The sequence below is a fragment of the Nelumbo nucifera genome, chromosome 3 (assembly GCF_055504915.1).
Source record: "Nelumbo nucifera cultivar China Antique chromosome 3, China Antique-T2T, whole genome shotgun sequence".
NCBI lineage: Eukaryota > Viridiplantae > Streptophyta > Magnoliopsida > Proteales > Nelumbonaceae > Nelumbo > Nelumbo nucifera.
The window spans coordinates 97,073,391-97,090,895 of NC_142651.1; the positions used below are offsets into that span (position 1 = coordinate 97,073,391).

The 17,505-nt window shown below is 36.1% G+C and overlaps 1 long non-coding RNA gene and 1 pseudogene across 1 annotated transcript; both read right to left on the bottom strand.

Moving 5' to 3' along the window:
• Positions 1-398: 398 nt before the first annotated feature.
• Positions 399-3,246, bottom strand: LOC104586875 (uncharacterized). Its single transcript, XR_733516.3, has 3 exons — positions 3,089-3,246; positions 2,896-2,981; positions 399-2,222 (listed from the first exon to the last, which is right to left on the bottom strand). It is a non-coding gene; the product is annotated as an uncharacterized LOC104586875 (long non-coding RNA).
• Positions 3,247-10,725: 7,479 nt separating this feature from the next.
• Positions 10,726-11,124, bottom strand: LOC104586903 (flowering-promoting factor 1 pseudogene; annotated as a pseudogene).
• Between the last annotated feature and the right edge of the window lie 6,381 nt (positions 11,125-17,505).

Consider the following 17,505-nt stretch of genomic DNA (forward strand, 5'->3'; position numbering starts at 1 on the left):
GTCGCGCATCCGCTATCGCGGGAGGTGATGCTAGTTCCATAGATGGGGGGGGGGCTATTCACATTCTCCGTTTGTGGTAGAGGAACATCGATTTGGCCAATGCTGATGGTTGGGATCTGGCCATTGATGTTATTAGTGGAAGGATTTCTTGAAGATGCCATTGAAAGGTTTCTTTGAGTAAAATGAGAGGAATAAGAGATAAATGAAAGAAAACACAGGCTTTTGTTGTGTTTCCCATAGATGACGCCAATTGATGAGGCACAAAATATGCCCACCAATAGATGAAGCACAAAATCTGTTCACTCCCTCATGTCTGATGAGGTGGCTCGAGCCAGGTTCAATCTGTGATGAGTCGTGTTATTGTGCCGAGCTGAGGGCCCAAGTTGAAATCTGTAGAAATGAAAGAGAGGTTAGAGTGCTTGGGTAAATTTTACCTAGGAGGACACTTTGATGCTTAAGTTAGTGAGTGGTTCTATCAAAGTAATTGGGAGAGAGTGAGAGCTAATGTGTGCATACCTTTTGAAGTGGTCCTAGGTTCAGGTGTTGTTGATTAACGTCTTTGAGCCTTGTACGGAGTTGTTTCCTAAATTCTGGGGTGTACTAGTCAGTTGATTGTTAGATCTGTGCAGCGGTTACAAGTTGCCTGCTGGTCTTGAGGCAGTCAACTTGGTGGACCACTCCCTGTGTTGTGGCTACAACGCTTATGCAGGCGTTGCCTTCGGGATATTTCGGGTGAGCTGGAACTGTCGGAGGATTGAGCTCGCCCTGGCTCGGCCGCGTACCAGATACTGATAGGAATGGTAACGGGGCGGGTTTGGGAAGGGGCACCGCCTCCCCGTCCCCGCCCTGAAGTCCCAATACCTTGCCTCATACCCGCCCCGTCCCCGGAGGCAGGGTGGGGAATCCATTCCCCATCGGGAACGGGGAATCCCCGAATCTTCCCCGCTCCAAGGCAATTACTTAAAAAATATCTATTTTATGGACAATTTATACATAGGATCTAGGAATTTGGGGGTATTTTAGAATTTAAATATAATATTTTAGGGATAATTCAAAAATAAAATTATGGGATCCTATGATTTTAAAATTTTAGGGAAAACTTAGAGATATTTTAAATATCAATATTAAACCTATATATATTTTACTAATTTACCTTCGGGTTCGAGGTGAGTTCGGGGAATTATATACAAAACCTGCCCCCACCCCGTTCGGGGCGGGGCGGGGCGGGGCCCCAGTTTTATGGGGGAAATTGCCATCCCCAGATACTGACTGCCACATGTCAATTCGGCGAGCTGCTCTGCTATGCTAGATGTTGTGGGCTAAGGTTGCTCTAGCTCGACCATGTACCTAATGCTGACTGCCATGTCTTGAGCTGCCGAGCTGTCTTGCTAAGTGGGACGCTATGTTGTTAATAGCGTCCACGTGTCCACCATCAATTAGGTTAACTAAAATGCCCCTCATCAGATATCAATATGGCAATATCAATAGGAGAATAACTAAATAACACCGTAAATGATAGAGTTTAACAAATTCAGAGTTATATAACATGAAAGTGTTTTCTTGAACTCGCAACTCTCAAGCATAAAGAATACATATCCAAAAGATAGTGTTTTGGTCACTTCAAAACATGGTTTTCGAACCGCCATTGACCCGGACGATCTAACCATTCGACCCAAGAACTGTTCAAGCAACCGGTTCCATTTTACCCTAAACCCGATCCCTGGCCAAAAACCGTTGAATTGATCAATAACCCATTGACCCAGGCAGTCAAACCATCGACCCAATTGACCCGTTCAATGGTTTTTGGTCGTTTTTAAATTTTAATTATTAATTTATTTTGTCAAAATGGGTTGTCCATTTGGACCGGACAGTCAAACCATCGACCCAAAAACTAGTGGCCAAAACGGTTCCAGTTCCAGGTTGTTTTTTTAAAACATTGCTTCAAAATGAATCACCCATCAACATATCTAAAAGCATGAAGAATACTTACCTCAATCACAATAGGGGACAATGTGATAGTGCTAATTTCTCCATACCAAGAAAATTAAAATAAATCAAGATACAATGGCACGTATAAAATCATTGTATTAAAATCATGAACATGAAATAATGAAGAAAGCAAAATACTACCACTCACTATTTTTTCCAACATCATCCAACTTTTCTTCAACATTAAGCGGTTGTGGAGATGCCTGAAGCCAATCTTGAATAATCCATGACATCTAAACCATTATTAATTGTAAAACAAATAAGATATGAAAACCATTATAGAATTCATTAATTAATAAACCATATATATATTTAATTAATAAAACTAAATAAATCATAAATCTATTAATAATGAATTATATTAACAATTATGACCTAAACAATTTTGAACTAAGAAGAATAGAATATATTTTATATACAAATCTGTTAATAAAATTGCAATAAAAATAAATTAGTTTATTGTTGAAAATTTAAATATATACAATGCATAACAAAAACAAAATAATCTTAAATTTTTTGTCCAAAATTCTCATACAAAACATATGCATTCTCATTTAAAACAATCAATTAAATAAATATGAACATTAATAAAAACATTCTCATATAGAACATCTGCGTTCTAAATTTCTAATTCTAAAAACATGCATATATAAACTAAAAAGCATATAATTAAAAAAAAAATAAACCCTAGGGCGGATAGAGTTCGGTTGAACAGAACAGAGGAAGAGGATTTTGGTTAGGGTGTTTTGTTAGAGTTAGAAGAGAGATGACACTCATGAGAGGGAGATGGGAGCAACAACAGTGGTTGAGTGACCAGCGGTGAGTCGGCGAGAATAGTTAGGGTTTCATTGTATGAGAATAAGAGAGAGAGAGAGAGAGAGAGAGAGAGAGAGAGAGAGAGCTTACCACAATTGCAAAGTCAGACGACGAAGGTCTGATTGACAACAGCAACCAGCGGCAATGGCGAAAGCAACGGTAGTGGCAAAGTGAAACTACAGAAGTAAAACAAAACAAAAGTAAAATTGTGCTCAACTATTCGATTGCCAGTGTTTGCAATCGCAAAAGTAAAACTACCGCAGCGGTAATCGCAAAGGCGGACCTTCGTGTGGCTTCAGTCATTCGATCACTGGTGCTCTGTGTTCTCTGAGAAGAAAACCAAAACAAAAGTAAAACTGCAATGCAAAAGCATAGGAAAAGGAAAAGCCAAAAAGGCCAGGTATCGGCTATCGTGCATCAAATATCGAAGAAGAGAGAGAAATTAAAAAGTAAAAATTAAAATTTAATTATTCAATATATATATATATACATGTATATTATATTTATATTAATATGATTTACAGTTTGGTTTGGTTTATAAAATTTAATAAACCAAACTGTAAACCGTAAACTGCATTTTTTAAATTCGTAAAACCGAACTAAACCATTTTAAATTTAGATCGAACCAAACTACAAATTCTGTTTGGTTCAGTTCGGTTTTATAGTTTGAATAATATAATGAACACCCCTACAATGAAATGTAAATATAATAGTGCCTTGATTCCCTCATGTATTTCAAGAAATAGGAGGGGAGAAGTTGATCAACAGAAAAGTAATTTTTATTTGCCAACTTGAGTGTTAGGCCTACAATAAAGTTAGTTTAAGTGATATCTTTCTTTTAAGTGGATAATTAATTTTTTCACCTAAGTAACAGTTTATAAAATTTAATATGCCAAATTTATGCATTGTAATATTAACTTTTTATAGATAAAAAAAATATTATTGAATTTATCTGAAAATCAAAAGAACATGGATAAGTGAATTTATCTTACCTGGGTAACTGGCGTTTTGGGTTATTTCTTAAAGTTTTATTCTATTCTGGGCATTTGGGGTTCTTAACAGTGTGTCTCTAGTAACTTTACCCAATGTGTTATGTTTGTGTCTTGAATTCTTTGTGGCAACCCACTTCATGAATCCACTCCGAATTAATTTGAGAAAAACCCAAAGGCAAAATTTCATAGTGGTTTGTGGTGGATGCGTGGCCCAAGCCCATAGCCCACCACAAATCACCATTGGGGGTGTGGGGGCACCGACCCCGCGGCAGTATGGACCCAATCCATATTCATCTTATAGGTCTGAACCGAATATGAAGAGTCATGTATTTCGGGGGTTTTCTCTCTTGTATACAGATGCCTGTGTCTTGTGGGAGTGAGTGACACATTGGGTGTATTTGGGGCTTAGGGTTTTCTGTGAGAGCACAACTCTGTATTTCTTCTCCATTGCCTACTTCATAGTGGATTTTTGTTCCTCCTTCGCCCATGGACGTAGGCTATAAGCTAAACCACGTAAATCTATGTGTTCTCTTTGCTTGCTTTCTCTTTATCTATGTTTTATTTTCATTTGAGTGCCATTACGAATCTGTTTTCTTGGGTTTTCCTACAACAAACTTGTATCAAAGACCTATTTCTTGTTTGGCACTTATAATGTCATCAATGAAGTTTGATATTGAGAAGTTCGATGGTAGCATCAGTTTCAGTATTTTGCAAGTCAAGATGTGTGCCATTTTGGGTCAAGATGGACTACACAAAGCTCTGTATGGGAAGGAGAAGAAACCTGCAACTATGAGTGATGAAGAATGGGAGGAGTTAGATTTTAAAGCCCTAATCACGATTCAGTTGCTGCTATCAAACAAAGTTTTGCGAGAAGTCATTCATGAGAAGACTGCTACAGGTTTGTGGCGACAGTTGGAGTCTCTATACTTGTCAAAATCTCTTGCCAGTAAGCTCTACCTGAAGCAACAACTGTTCCTATTTCGGATGGCTGAAGGTACACCCATAAAATCTCATATTGATGAGTTTAACTCTTTTATCTTGGACCTGCAAAATATTGATGTTAAGGTTGAAGATGAAGACAAAGCCCTTTTGTTACTTTGTTCCTTACCACCCTCGTATAAGTTTTTTAAAGAGTCTCTCGTCTATGGAAGATACACCATTAGTACAGAGGATGTTAAAAAGGTATTACTCTCTAAAGAGGTGATTGATAAAGATTTAACTATGAATATGGGTGATAGTCAAGACTCTGGATTGTTTGCAAGAGGGAGGTGTAAGGATAAGGGCTCAAATAGTAAACCAAAGCCTAGATAAAAATCTATACATAAGAATTTGACCTGTAACTATTGTCACAAGAAAGGGCACATTAAGTCAGAATATTATAAGTTGAAAAATAAAAACCAGAATGAAGAAAAGAAAAAGAATAACTCTACAGAGGCTAGTGTGGTTGAGGATGAGAATATGGATGTTCTCTTAGTGATAGATGATAGAACCAGATCCAAGGATGAATGGATTCTAGATTCGGGTTGTTCCTACCATATGTGTCCCAACAGGGACTGGTTCTCCACTTACAAATCTATTAATGGTGGAGTTGTATTGATGGGTAATAATGCCTCATGTCAAACTATGTGAAAATGAACAATTTAAATCAGAATGCATGATGGTGTTGTGAGAACATTAACAAATGTACGGCATGTACTAGACTTAAAGAAAAATCTCATTTCTCTTGGCACTCTAGATGTTGAAGGATGTAAATATTCAGTTGAAGGTGGAGTTCTGAAAATCAATAAGAGTGCTCTTGTTGTGATGAAAGGCATGAGGATAGGAAGTCTGTATGTGCTACAGGGTACTACTATCACAGGTTTAGTTGCAATTTCTACATCATCTCTATCTGAGTTTGACACCATCAAGTTATGGCACATGAGGCTAGGACATATGAGTGAAAGGTGACTTACTATGTAAAGTAGGAGAGGTCTTTTTTGTAGCCAAAGTACAGGAAATTTTAACTTTTGTGAACATTGTGTTTTTGTGAAACAGAAAATAACCAGTTTCAGTACAGTCGTTCACAGGATAAAGGGCACTTTGGATTATGTTCACTTAGATCTATGGGGACCTTCACAAGTTCCATCAAAGGGTGGTGCTTGATATCTTCTTACCATCATTGATGATTACTCCAGGAAGGTATGAGTTTATTTTCTAAAGCATAAGAATGATGTATTTGTGACTTTTAAACAGTGGAAAACTTTGCTTGAAAAGCAAACAGGAAAACCGGTCAAGCGGTTGAGAACAGATAATGGTTTAGAGTTTTGTTAAAATGAATTTAATGAGTTTTGCAAAAATGAAGGCACTGTAAGGCATCATATTGTTGTCAAAACACCGCAGCAGAATGGAGTTATAGAACGTATGAATAGAACTCTACTAGAGAGAGCAAGGTGCATGTTGTCAAATGTTGGTTTCTCAAAGGAATTTTGGGCGGAAGCAGTTAATATGGCTTGTCACCTAGTAATTCGATCTCCATCTATAGCCATTGAATGTAAGACTCCATAAGAGGTATGGTCTGGAAACCCTCCTAATTATTCAAATTTGAAAATATTTGGTTGTCCGGCATATGCACATGTTAATGAAGGCAAGCTTAATCCTAGGACCAAGAAGTGCATATTTCTTAGTTATGCTTCCGGAGTGAAGGGATACAGATTGTGGTTTCCTGATCCTAAATCACCAAAATTCATAGTTAGCAGAGATGTTACTTTTGATGAATCAGCTATGCTTAACCCAAGAAAGAAGTCTTCAAATTCTTGTGATGCAAATAAAACACAAGGTTCAAGAAAAAAGGTGGAGTTAGAAGTTAAAAGTGTTTCCTCACCTCAACTTACATCAGTCCAGGTGCCCATTTCTACTGAGATAGAAGAACATGTACAAGAAGAAGAGGAGGAGGAGCAGTATTCTATTGCTACAAGTTAAACAAGGAGAGAGATTAGACCATCCTAGAGATATGGTTATGCTAATCTGGTTGCCTATGCATTGTCAGTTGTAGAGAATGTTGATGTTATAAAATCCAATACTTATGTAGAAGCTATTTCATCTGTTAATTCTACTAAGTGGTTGACAGCTATGCATGACGAGATTGAATCCTTGCATAAGAACCAGACTTGGGAGTTGGTAAGACCACCTAAAGGAAAGAAGATTGTTGGATGCAAATGGGTTTTCAAAAAAAAAAAGGTACTCTAGGTGTAGAGGATGCTAGATATAAGGCACAATTGGTTGTAAAAGGCTACAGTCAGGTACAAGGTGTTGATTTTAATGATGTTTTCTCACCAGTTGTTAGACATAGCTCCATTTGTGTTTTTCTTGCTTTGGTTGCCATGCATAATTTGGAATTAGAATAGTTAGATGTTAAAACTGTTTTCTTGCATGGAAAACTTGATGAACAGATTTATATGCATCAATCCGAGGGTTTTGTTGTTGAAGGGATGTAAAACCATGTTTGCTTGTTAAAGAAATCTCTATATGGCTTAAAACAGTCTCCTAGACAATGGTATAGAAGATTTGACTCTTTTATGGTGGCTCTTGGTTATTCTAGATGCAAGTATGATAGTTGTGCTTATTTTAGGAAACTTGCAGATGATTCTTTTGTTTACTTGCTACTTTATGTTGATGATATGCTCATTGCAACAAGAGAAATATCTGAGATCAACAAATTAAAAACACAGTTGAGTGGTGAGTTTGAAATAAAAAATATGGGTGCAGCAAAGAAAATTCTTGGCATGGAAATTTAGAGGGACCGAAAAGTAGTGAAATTGTATTTGACACAACAGAAGTATGTTGAAAAGGTCTTAGAGTGCTTTAGCATGAAAGATGCTAAACCAGTAAGTACTCCTATTGCAGTCCACTTCAGACTTTCAGCAAATTTGTCACCACAGACAAATGAAGAAGAAAAATATGTCACATGTCCCCTACTCCAGTGCAGTTGGGAGTATTATGTATGCCATGGTTTGCACACGACCGGACATTTCACGTGTAGTTAGTATGGTGAGCAGATATATGTCATGCCCTAACAAGACACATTGGCAGGCAATGAAGTGGATTCTCAGATACTTGAAAGGTACATCAGATACTTGTTTGGAGTTTAGGAGGAGTTGTGACAGTTTGATGGTTATGTTGATTCAAATTATGCATGTGATCTTGACAGGAGAAGATCACTCATAGGTTATGTATTTTCTATTGGTGGTTGTGATGTTAGTTGGAAAGCTACTTTACAGTCTACAGTTGCTTTATCTACTACTGAAGCTAAGTATATGGCAGTGACTGCAGTTACAGAAGCTATTTGGTTGAGATGTTTGTTTGGTGAACTCAGTTTGGGTCCAAAGGTGACTATTATTTACTGTGATAGTTAGAGTACTATTCATCTGACTAAGGATCAAATGTACCATGAGAAAGCAAAACACATTGACGTGAGGTACCATTTTGTTCATGATGTTGTAGAACAAGGAGATATCATTGTGAAGAAGATTGGTACTACAGATAACCCAGCTGATATGTTAACAAAGCCTCTTCCTGTGGCTAAGTTCAAGCATTGCTTGGACTTGATTGGTGTTTGCAGCATTTGAGTTTGCCCATTGGGGCTTTTGTTGGAGAAGGTGGAGGGAAATAACTATTCTGTGATGCTTGAGAGAATTCAAGCCAAGGTGGAGATCTATTATGGCTATGATAGTGGGGTATTACAGGATGGAGGTATAGATATCTTTTGGTTTGTGTGTTTTTCATAACTCTAGCAAACTCTTTTGTAATGGCTGCAGGAGGCAAACGTGGTTTCTGTTCTTCACATTTGCTAGCTGAACTTTTTGTGCTTCTCTATGCATTATCTTTGGCTCAGGAACAAAGTTGGGATTCTATTCTCATAGTGCCCGACGCAAAGATTGTAATTGATGCTCTGAACTCGGGATCGTCTCGGCTTTCTTGATCTTCAGGTTGTGTTTGGTTGCAGTGTAAATTTATTTGTACTAGTATAGATGTATGGGAGTGCAAAAGTAAAAAATGTAAATTTTTGTTTAATTTTATTTTGAGTTTTACTTTATTCTGTTTTATGTCTTAATTTACTTCATTTATACTGCAATCAAACAAAATAGGTTAAAATTTAAAACAAAAATAGATCAGAATTTACACTCAAATCATTTGTACTGTCATAAGTACAAATTTATTTATATTTTAACCAAATATAGCCTTAGCTGTTTGGATGGACAGAATTATGTCTCTTATTCCTACTTTTACATGTGAATGTAAAGTTCAAATATATTAATAGATCTAGGACTCATGTAGCCCATCCTCCTAGTTGTATAGAACCTCTCTTTTTGTTGTAATGTTGTCTTTCTAGTTTATCCATCAAGAAAAATCAGTACACAACAGGCTTCGGCTTAGGGGTGGATTCGAGTCGAGTTGAGTCGAATAGTACCAGGCTCAAGCTCAGTTCGAGGTAGAACCTTGAGCTCGAGTTTGGCTTGAGTCAAGAGTTCATATGCTCGAGCTCGGCTCGTTTTATATTTTATAAAAATATTTTGTAAAAATAAAAATTATATATAAAATTATTTTTATTTTATATTTAAAAAATTAAGAATTATAATAATTAATAATTATAATATATATATATATATATATATATATTCGAGCCGGCTCGCAAACCTCACGAGCCGAGCTCTAGTAGGCTCGAGCTCGGCTCGTTTAATAATCGAGCCACTGAATTGGGCTTGAGCTTGGCTGAAACCGATCCGAGCCGAGCTCGAGCAGCTTGTGAAAAGCTGGGCTCGTTGCCACCCCTACTCCGGCTACATCATTAAAATCTTAAAACCAAGAAATCAAAGCTTTTTAGTTAGCCACACAACAGGAACATCAGCTATATATAATCCAAGATGTATTCCCATTTTCCAATGTGGGACTAGATGAATGTGGCCAACAATGTGTTGTGGTTATCTGATCGGAACTCTGCATTAATGACTATTAAGGGTGCAACTCAAGTTAGCCCAAATTAACATATTTTACACTACTTCGGACTTGGGTTTTGAATTGGGCCCATTAAAATTTTAACAAAATCCCAACAGTTGCATCTCTAATGGCCATGATGCATTAAAACAATGTCTTTAGCAAAAGTGAACTCATGGCCATCGCCATCGCCATCACATTGTATTTAAAAAACAAACGAGAAGCCCAAAGAAAGTGAGAAGATGTAGGATCATCGCGAGTGCCAAACAATGTCTTTAACACTGTTGTGCCATTAGTGGTAGAGCGGAGCAAGGCTAGCTAAGGCCTAGCTTAGGAGTGATTATTTAAAAAAAAAAAGTGCTTATTGATTAAATGCTTAAAAATAAGTACTTACTTTAATAAGCCCTTGTAAAAAATCACTTATTTCAAACATAGATAATATAGGTATTTTAAAAGCAACGTGATGGGCCAAGACAGGCTAGAAAGTTAGGGTCCGTTTGGCACATTTGTTTGAGAAGATCTTTATGCATTGAGCTTTTGACATAAGATCTGGGCAGTCCGAAGACTGTTTGGCAGACAAGCATATTTTCGTGCGAGATTAAAATGCAAAAGACGCAAAAAGTTTCATTTAGAGCTTCAATCAGCCCAAAATGGACTTTTCACATCTTTTCGGTGTTCTGTCTTTTGGCGATTAGATCTTTTTTGTGCGCCAAACAGAAATAGACCGAAAATCGGTCTTTCCGACTTGTAAACAACTGAAAAACTGCATGAAAAAACATGCCAAATGGACTCTAATTAATAAACCTTATTGGATAATCACTTAAAAATAAACGAAAACTTTGAATCTATTGAATAAGCAGTTAATCAGACACAAATAAGCACTTATTGTGCACTCCCAAACATACTCCAAGAATATGGGAGATGGGATGACGAATGATGAGGGCACGTAGATATAGGATCATAGGAGACGGACATGAAAGTAAGAGGGGTTCTTGACGACGATGTCGTACATGTGGATGGAGCTGAAGTTGTTGAAGTTGGTGGGGAGAGAAATGAGGTGGGCTGAAGCATCAGAGCGGTGATACTGGATGAGGTCGGAGCTCCGGCTCTGGCCGTTGTGGTAGCGCGTCCAGCCGAGTTCCTGGAGGCGTTGCTCCAGCTCGGCGTAGGATTTGATAACTTGGTTCGAAGGGACGTACACCAACACTCGTGGACGGGCGCCCGGTGCCGTTGCCGTTCCTCCTCCAACCCCAAAATAAGTTGACTCTGCCTCTGCTTCCTGCTGGAATGATTCCTTGGTTGGATTGGAGATGAACTGCACCACGCCGTTCTTTCTGAATATCAACACCCCCGACATCGTTACATGCATAAAGTACAACTCATCAACTTCTCCAACTCCTCTCCGTCTATATCTGATCTTGATCTCTGGTGGTCGTTTAATTATATATACATGTTCATTAGAGAGAGAGAGAGAGAGAGGGAGATACAATTTACCCGAATAAGCTAAGTACCAAGCTTAATTAATTGTTTGCACCAACAAAGAGATCAATTAGGACTGCATTAAGTTAAGGCCAAGCTTAATTACTTATTTGGTTCTTTAATTTCTATTCTTTGATTCTTCAAAAGAGAACACCATAAATTGTTTTTGGGGGGTTATTCCCTCTTTATCTGCAATCTGTCTTTCAATTTGAATTTAGGGAGAATGACTGAATTTTTTATCCCCACCCGTACGGGGAATGACCCTGACCGTCTAACCAATTGGTTCCGTTTTATCCAAAACCTAGAATCTGATAAAAAATCGTTGAAAAAATTAATAAATCGTTGATTCGAGCAGTTGAATCATCATCCTATCAATTCGTTCAATGGTTTTGACCTTTTTTATTTTTTTAATTATTTTTTAATTTTATTGTCAGAACGGGCCATTCATTCGAACTGGACAATCGGACTATTGACCCAAAAACCGTTAAAAATCCGTTTATGGGTCGTTTTTTAAAACGTTGGTATGTAGTACAAATAGATTTAGTGCAAATTCTGGTTTACGTTAATCTTGGGGTTTATTTTATTTTGTTTATTTAATAAAATAAACTAAAACTTGAAGGAATAGTGAATCAGAAGTTGTATTTTTCCATTTGTATTCATTCCTATACATTTGTTCTAATGCAAATAAATTAGAAGGAACCTAAAATAAATAGTGCAAAAAATTATGCTACCACAAAATTAATTTAATAAATATTATAATTGATTCTTCTCCTTTATCTTTTGTAGTACAACTTTTTTTACCCTTGAATTGGTGGATAGTTTAATTTTGAAATTGCTATGGGCTTTGTATCCTGATACGAGTTGAGTAGATCACCGGAGGTCTTCAGGGAGCACGTTGCGTTTGGATTTTATTGCGTTGATGAGACAGGGACAGGCTGACAGCCCCCTTATGATACGATATATATTATGGAATCATGACGTGTCATCATTCAGTATTAGCCAGGGCCAAGAGAAAGTGGAAGAATACTGGAATCATTAATTCAATGAGCTTGCTCTCATTGGATCAGTCATGAGAGCGCTGCGTTGTGTGTCATTCATAGCTCGAAAAGTCAGACATTATAGTGAACCCAATGACTTACCGACAGGTAGGGGAGTTGTTAATGGGAGCGCGCTCGTTGGATCGTAAATCACCAACTGCACGGTGGTGTCTTGTCGAATCGATGGCCTTCGATCCCACGATCAAGAGAATATTGTCGGTCGGATAGCAGTAACGTGCGAAGGGACGTATTAATTAGACCTGATTGAATTGAATTGTATCAATCAATCATGGGAATAAAGGAAAAATATGATACCGGGGTCCGGAAAGGTCTTATATTTAGCTAGAATGAATGACTCGATCCGATTTAATTTGGAAAAAAATGGATTGGAATTTTAGGGTTAATTTTTTCATTTTGACATTTTTTATGTAAATTTTGTTTATTTTTTTTTAAATTTCAGTTATTTTTTAGGATGACCTGAATTAACCCATGGGTCAATCTTAACCCAAACATTTAGGGTTAGGGTCTAGCATTTGATAAACAATGTATTGATCCAACCTAAACCCCATCCACCCAATCTAATTGCCAGGTCTAAAAGTGACTTTAGTGTGGATGCCAATTTTTATCAAATTTGTTTAACCCAAACCTACATCTCCATTCATTCCATTCCATTGTTCCTGCTGATTATTCTCTTCCCCTCCTTCTTTCAACCCACCCCGCCCCTTCACCCTCACTGTCGTCCAAACGTGAATATCATTAACCATCATCGGAGGCGACCCCTGAAGTCCCTCTCTTTTCTCTTCTACTCCCACCCCACCAACATGTATCGCGACGACTTTAAAACCCAACTTCGCCGCTACAACCCTCTCTTGTGTTGTATTTCGGCCAGACAGCCACTTCTGTAACCCTCCCTCGTCAGTGCTGTATTCTGGCCAGCTCTGTAACCCTCCCTCACCGCTGCAATTCTCGTGGTGTGGTGAAATGCAGTTCTTCCACAAGACAACATTTCTCTAAAAGAGGTCTCTTCATTAAGAGTTTGTTTTATAAGTAAATCTTTATTTGCTTGAATTACCAAGCTGACTTGCTTTAGTCATGATCTATTAAGCTATGGCTGTTCTAATGAGTTTCTGGTTCTTAATCGTTGTACATGTATGTTCTTTGTATGGATGGAGATACAAGAGGTCACTTATAAGCATCTTCTGATGTTTTCCAAATTCTTATTCTTTTTTTTTTGTTAGAATTTGGAACCTGTTGATGATACATATTTAGGATTCCATCCCCAGATGCAGTATGGATCCACATGACAGAGTCCTTGTTCTGTCTAAAACACAAATAAGGCATTTCTAACATGAACAATGGTTCTTAGTATTTAGGATAAAATCCACCATCTGTTGTCGTATGGTTCTTTACAAGTTTGGATTAGTTCACCAAATGACTTGGCTAACAAATCCATTGTGATATATGTTTGATGATTGAAAATGAGGGCATTCCGGGCAAGCCAAATGTGCCAAAGGATATTGAAATACTGACCAGTGACCACAAATCAAACCAGAAGATTGTCTATTATGCAAATCAAGAAAAATCCATTCAGCAATCTATTCTGATAAGCTTCACTCTGGATATGAATCAGGTTTAAAGCTCATAGAGGAACCAAACTACACCGATCTAGAAAATTGGCAGTGTAGAAATAAATGATCCATTGTCTCTGTAGTCGACTCACACAAAGGACATATGTCTTTATAGAAACGAAGAATTTTATGGAGTTTACTTTTGGTGGATAAAGCATTTTGGAGCAACCTCCAAATGAAGAGGAGCAATTTACGCCAAGTAATGTTAGAAGCTAGAAAGTGTCTCTTGAAGAAGCGGGCACCATAGAGGTTAAAAATTTGTAACCTGATGTTGTAGTATAGCGTCCATGAGGTGTCAGCTTCCAAACTAGTTTGTTTGGCATTGTGTTAGCCTGTAAAGGAAGCTGAATGGAGACAATAGATTATATTTAGGACATTAACTCTCATTCTTTCATTGAATCCTACATTAATTAACTATATCAAAGAAAAACAAATGTGATAAAAATATTTTTTTATCGATGATAGAAATTATATACAAATTTAAAACCAACACAACAATTCAACCTTTTGGGACAAATGTGTAAACCCTTGATAGGCTTGTCAAAGATACCAAAAACTTTGTGTCCCGATACGGCATCCGATTATCTTGGATTTAGATGATGTGTTTACCTAATCGAATCAAATTTAGATTTTTCAATCTACATCCAATTAATCATCAAATCGGATTTGGATTTAATTCCATTTGATCTTATTAAAATTCAAATCCAATTATATTACAATAGTTATTGATTTATTATAAAATTTATATAATTATATTTAAAATTATACAAAATATATTTTTATATATTATATTATATTTGAAGTTATATGTAAATAATAAACTCAGTATGTTATGTTTACATTAATTTATTATATATAAAAGTTGAATGGGATTAAATTTGAATATGGTCCAAGTCTGTTAGGATTTGAATTCAAATATGAGGTCTTCAAATTCGATTGGATTATGAATTGATTTCAAGTTTTGCTAAATTCAATCCATTTACAGCTCTAACCCTTTGTATCATAAGTAAATAATAGTAATTAGAAAAGATGACATTTGGACACATCTTTAATATCATATATTCATCATATTAAGCAAAAATAAGTGTGACAAATAAGATTAATTTTTATAGACATAGAAATATAAAAAAGAATTGTAGAAAATTTCAAAAACATATTATTTACTATTATCATCATCAAAAATTGCCATGTGTAAAGCAAATATGCACTAACTAGTATATAGGGCAACCCACTAAATAGAGGATGAATTAGTTACCAACACATGGTGCCAACAATGTCCCAATGAATGACAAGGGAGATGTTCCAAATGTGAGGATGCAGTGGCCGATTGGGATAAGGTTGGTAGCAGATCCCTACCCCAATACACAAGCCTCCCATTAATGTAGGGTTTAGGGAGGGACAAAGGTATGCTATTCCTAAGATTTGAACTAGGGTTGTTAATGGCTTGGATTTGACCTAATGGACCCGAACCAATTAGGTCATTCGCCAGTTTTGATTCCAGGATATCGTATTGATGGGGTTGATTCCGATTCTTGATCTATTGTATAATATTTTTAGTAGGTATATTATAATCGACTCCATTGATTCAAACCTGATTGTCCCAAGAATTGATCCTTTTGGTTTTTAGACTAAAATTATAGCCCCTATACGGTCTGGCTTGATTTCGGTTCCTTAATATTTCTTGTCAGGACAATTCTACCTAGACCCAACCAAGACTCGATCCGTTGACAGCCCTACTTTGAACCATGGTCACCTAGGTCGTAATAGAGCAACCTAATTGTGGCGCTAAGGCCCATCGTCTTATCTAAATATTTAATATTATGTTGAATAAATCATATCATATTTGTATTACAATATTTGCTTTTGTCTTAAAAAACATTATTTTGATGGTTTCAGAAAACATTATCTAACTCCTTTTTTCTTTTCAAAACAAAATTTGAGTTCAAGAATGTTATTTTATTTTTGATGATGTGGCCAAGCTTAAGATCAAAGCGTATTAGTTTAGAACTAGCTAGGTCCAAGACTAAGGTGTCATTATTTGGGTCTAAAGTTTGATCTTTAAAAAAAAAAGAAAAACAAAAAAAGCTCTAAAAAGGTACTTTGAAATTGATAATTTTTTTTTACTTTATCTGATAAGAATGTTAAGCTGAAACCTTCAGGTTGAATGTTGAGTATGGTTATTTTACAATTTTTCCCCCATAATTGATTATGAGAATGGATATTTATGATAATTATAATTAAATTATTAAATTGACATTAATCATTATTTTTAGAATAAAATTCATATTAAAAAAAATAATAGACATACTAAATAATAAATAATAATAATATTATTATATTATTAAAGTAATTAAAATAATAACTATGAATAATTAAATAATAAAATAACAATACATTACTATAATTTTAATAATAGATAATTAAAAACAATCGTAATTAAACAAATAATATAAAATTAATAAAATCATTACAATAATTAAAATATAATTAAAGATAACAAATTTATATATAAAATATTTAAAATAATAATTCAAATAATTAGATAATACTTAAATCATAATAAAATATGCATGCAAAATAATAATAATTAAAAATAATACAATTAATAAAATATTTAAAATAATGAAAGCAATAATAACAATAGTAAATATTAAATAACTAATAAAATTATTACATAATCATAAATTATTATTTTGATTTTAATAATAGATAATTAAATAATAATATGATCATTATTTTATTAATAAATATTATTATGCCAATAAACGACAATATTTTAGTAGTATTTTTTTATATAGTTTTAGTATAGTACGAGTGTATTACTAATAATAAATAACGAATATAATGCGCAAAGGGTATTTAGGGGACAAACGATAAAAATGGTGTCAGGTCTAATGTCTAATGTCTAAAAAATAAGAGGTACTAAAAGAATAACCTAATGTCTAAAGTCTTTTGCTTTAAGACATTAGAGGTTGAAATCAGACCATAAGCCAGTAAAGCCCAAACTGCCTAATGGAAGCCAAATAGCCTTACCATGTCTAAATCCTAATTAATATCTACCTATGCCCATGAAGTTGTCGTTATACATGAACAACAACACACCCACAAAGGAAAAATTATTAATAATTAGTCCAGGGCATTTTATACACAGCTCGGGCACCTTGACAGGCAGCTAGTATCTTGTTTAGGGCCGACCTATGGTACCTTGTTGGTACCGGACCAAGGGACCTTAGCATGAGAAAAGACCTCCTCAAGGACTTGTTGACTTGTGGTACCTTGTCAGTACCAGTTGAAGTGACCTCGGTGTGGAGAGCGACCTCCCTCGAGAACTTGCCAACCTGACTGAGGTCCAAGTGGCGACCTACAATACGTGCTCACCAACCTCCTCTATGTGCATACCGTCACTCTCGGGTCTCCTGGAAGTCACCTCCTACACCGAATGTTCCAGAGGAAGGCACAAAAGCCTAATAGTCCACATGAGAAACTACCTTTGAGGGCGTCAGACCGGTTAGCCATGTCTTCTCGGAGATCTCGGACGTGGTGCATGGAGCTCACGCTAATCAATACTTATATAAAATCTCGTTTCCAACTTTA